The sequence below is a fragment of the Lathyrus oleraceus genome, chromosome 3, assembly GCF_024323335.1.
Source record: "Lathyrus oleraceus cultivar Zhongwan6 chromosome 3, CAAS_Psat_ZW6_1.0, whole genome shotgun sequence".
Taxonomy (NCBI): Eukaryota; Viridiplantae; Streptophyta; class Magnoliopsida; order Fabales; family Fabaceae; genus Lathyrus; species Lathyrus oleraceus.
Window position 1 is genome coordinate 259,577,111 of NC_066581.1, and position 4,645 is coordinate 259,581,755.

Below are 4,645 nucleotides of genomic sequence, written 5' to 3' on the forward strand. Positions count from 1 at the left end.
ACTGTCTGTTGTGTTTATTGTTAGAATTCCAAAACAACCAAACTATTATCTTTTTGTTCTGATAGAATCAAAGTAAAATAAGTATTTCCTACGCAATCCTTGAGATCGATACTTGGAGATAAAACTCCTTATTACTACATCGGTAAAAATAGTACACTTGCTATTTTTCCGATCAAGTTTTTGGCGCCGTTGCCGGGGATTGCCAAACTACAGATTTTAATTTCTATTCTATCGAAATTTTGTTGCTCGCCAACTAAAATTTTATCTGTGACAATTTTGTGATTCAATTCTAATCTTTGTCTAACTTGTTTATGCGAGGTAAGGCCTCAGCGGATTTTCCTTTTGACGCAGATCCAGAAAGAACTCTTCGCGCTAGACTCAGACAAGCTAGGAGAAAGAAACTGGAATTAGCAGAGAAAGCGGAGGAAGAAGTTGTTTCAGTGCACTCAGAGAGTTCAGATTCAGACACGGAAACAGTTCCTAGAATTATGGCGGCTAATCCACCACCATCACCACCACCGGAGAGACTCCTCGGTGACTATGGCGGAACCAACACCCCGGGGGGTCGTATGACAATTGTCAACCAACCGGTTACTGTGGAACAATTCCAGCTGCATCCGAGCACCATTAATCAACTCGAAAGACGGTCCTTCTCTAGAAGAGTGAATGAAGATGCCAACAAGCATTTGCAAAGATTTTTAACCATGAGCACAACCCTGAAGATGCCTGGACATAGTGAAGAAGCAGTCCGACTTCGTATGTTCCCATTCACTTTAGCAGATGAGGCTGAAGAGTGGTTCTATTCCTTACCTGCTGGTAGTATCACTACATGGGAGCAGATGGAAACAGCATTCTTGCAGGAATATTTTCCCGCATCTGTGTCACTGAGAAAAAGATACGAGATCCTTAACTTCAAGCAGAAGGAGGGTGAGTCACTAGGAGATGCCTATAAAAGATTCAAGAGAATCCTAGTGGCTTGTCCTACTCACAACATGGATGAAACTGAGCAGATGCAAATGTTTGTTAATGGTCTTCGAATTCAAACGAGACAAATCCTTGACTCAACAGCTGGTGGCTCAGCTAACTTTGCAACAGCCACCGGTATGAAGAAGATAATTGAAGCAATTGCCTCAAATGAGCATCTGGAGTTGTATGATAGGGTGTCAAGCAAATCTACGGTAATTGATTTGAAGCTTGAAACAAACAAACAGGTAAAAATTGAAGAAGCAGTTGCTGCGAAGGTGGAGAAAAGGTTGAAGGCACTAAACATAGGTGCTCAGAAAGTGGCTCAAGTACAACAGGTACCAAACGATGTGTGTGGCATTTGTAATGGACCACACAATATTGTTCATTGCTTTACAACACCACAGCAGATAGAAGATATCAAGTTTTTAAAGCAAAACAATCCCTACTCCAACACCTACAATCCGGGGTGGAAGAATCACCCCAACTTTGCTTGGAAAGATCAGAAGGGGAATGTGCAACAGCAGGTACAAGGCCAATATTAAAACCAATATCTGCAACAGCAACAACAAGTCCCAAAGAAGGCAGATTGGGAGATTGCAATTGAAAAGATGGCAGCTCAAAATATGCAATTTGAAGAAGAGACTAGAAACAATCAGAAGAATACCACCGCCTCCCTAAGGAATCTCGAAGTTCAGCTGGGACAGATAGCACAACAACTGGCAAGTTCTCGAACACCAGGTTCCCTACCAAGTGAAACAATTCAAAATCCAAGAGGTCAGGAGAATATTAATACTGTCACGACGACAGAGAAAAAGGTTGCTAAAAAGAAAAAAATGATATCACCGAGCGAGCCGACTAAAGAAGAAACTACAAAAGAAACTAAACCGGTGATTAAGTTGCCCTATCCTCAGAGAATGACAAAGAAGGAACCTAGTGAGTCGGACTTTGAGAAATTCATGACAATGTTTAAAAGGATTGGGGGTCATATGGCTTTGTTTGAAGCACTTGAAAGGATGCCCATGTACAAGAAATTCGTGGAAGAGGTAATGGCTGAAAAGAAACCAACCACTAAAGAACAGGTATCTGGTAAGGAACAATATAATGCAAACTCCCTGGAGCAGAACATTCCTAACAAACAGAAGGATCTAGGAACCGTCACAGTACCATGCACAATCAAAGAAAGAACCTTCAAAAAGGTACTAATAGATTCGGGAGCTAGTGTGAATCTGATGCCATTATCGGTCTATCACAGGCTGGGTATTAAAAACATCAGTGATATAAAGACCAATCTGAAGTTTACGGATCACTCAAGAAAAGATGCATATGGTATAGCTGAAGATGTGCTGGTAACAATAGCGGACTTGACTTTCCCAGTCGATTTTGTAATCCTAGACATACCTGAAGACAATGAGGCACCCATCATTCTGGGTCGACCTTTCATGAAGACGAGTCGATGCAAGCTCGACATGGATGAGTGCACGTTAACCTTGAAAGTTCACAACAAGGAAATAACATTGAATGCTATTGAAAACCAGGAGATGGAGGAAGATACAAAATCTTAGTATCAAGTAAGCTTAATCAGGACATTGAATACTATCAAAGGCTCACCACTGCCAGTAGCCACCCGAAATGGAAATATTCCGAACACTGAAAGGATAGTTAAAAAGGAATCGTGGCACAAAGGAGTCCACACTGATAAAAGAGACAACGTCCGTGTTGTAGACAAGAGGTGCAACAAGGTTTTGAACCTGAAATACCCCCCATGATAAGGGAAATGAACCGTCGAGTCATGCGACGTTAAACGAAGCGCTTCGTGGGAGGCAACCCACGCGTTTGATTTCTAATTTATTGCGTTTTTATTTTTCTTTTGTGTGTGCTAAAATTTTGTGTAGGGGAGGAGGAGAATTAAAAGGGCAAAGTCACAAACACCTCCAAATGGAAGGAAACCACACAAGTGCAGTAAACCAACAGTAGTCGTTGTGAGTCCCCTTTGTATCTGGATTTAAACATTGAGGTCAATGTTTAGTTCAGGTGTGGGGGGGGGGGGGGGGGGGGGTTCCTTTCATGTTTTATTTCCATCGCTTTTGTTTTGTTGTCGTCCTATTGTTTTTGTTTGTTTTCGTTGTTTACTTGTGTGTACAGAGTGATGAGAAATGGTTGGACGAATCCGGGATCAATGGTAGTGGATGAAAGACACCCCTCATACTTATTCTGATAAGGCACCCCGGAAGTTGATGCAACCATGAGAAAATAAGTCAGACACAATTTGGGGATACCGGACCAAGAGAGCGGTAGGGAAAAACCAAGTCAAAAAAGAACCACATAACACGAGGAGGCTTCAGAGCTTGCAAGCTAACCAACATGGTGAGATCACAAAAAGCCAAACACTAAATATCAGCATGAGAGTTCAGCCAGGTATGACTTTATCACTCTGATTTTGCGTATGTTCTGTTGACACGTCACAACATGACAACACACACTGAGGCAAGTTGTTTGTTTAGCCAGGGCCTTTCTAACCATCCCTATTTGTATGTTTCCCTTCGTGAACCCCGTTGAGCCTTAGCCATTTTATTCATCACAAACCCCCTGTTAACTATTAAGCATTATTCATCATAAACCCCCTGTTAACTTTTAATCATTCATTTTTTTCCATAACTCGGTATGATTGTGTGAATTGCAAGATGTGCAATAAAACTAAGTTTGGGGTGGAAATCTTGAAAGAGAAGGCAAGTGCATAATAAGAGAGCAGACAAAAAGAAAAATAGTATGTATGTTCTTTAAAAGAAAAAAAAAGAAAAAAAAAAGAGAAAAGAAAAACAAAAGAGAAAAATGCATTTGCCGAGACTTAAGACTCTAACACCTATAAAATGCTCGAAAAATTTGAGTAGAAAAAGAGTCAAAAGAGTGAAATTAACCCCCAGAGTATACGTGATGCACGAGAAAAAGAGAAAGAAAAATCACACAACATGACTGCCGAGTTCAAAACCCTTTGTTATCCATTTTTTTGTTTATCCCATCGTACCCAAGCCCCGTTACAACCCAAAAAGACCTCGTAAAGTGTGTGGAATCTGCTGTTGTCGTGACATTAGAATGTATTCAAATTTAAGAGTTTGGTATTGCATACTGTGCTGTGAGTGTACACACCTAACTCTGAGAGATGATGTGAGTGTGTGAAAAGCTTGCAGGTGACGAGGTTTCTGATGTGGAAATATGGTAAACTGCCTGAATCGGAGAGACCTAAAACTCGATTGGAAAGGAAGAACACAAATGGTGAAAGACTAGGTTGCATTGTGGAAAATGAATTCGGGGGTGACCTTTGTTTGGACTCAATACATCACTTGTGGACAAGCAATGAGACAAGTTTGGGGTTGTGATCGGTCACCATTTCCATTGAATTCCCACCGTTAATCCGACATATTTTCATCACTTTGGTAAGATTTATGGTTGTTTTTAGTTGCTTCGGAGTCATTTATCATGTTTTGTTGGTTTGGTATCGCATTGCATTCGATTACAAGTTTATGTCAAAAAGATCTCGTTTATGCTTCGTTTGGTAGTGTCATTGTTACAGGCCATTGCACAGGTTTAAAAGCAATAATGGTGAAGTTATGGATACCCAGAAAGGCAAAAATATGAAGAAACAGCAGGTCAACACGGGCACCCGTGTGCCACAACACTGCCC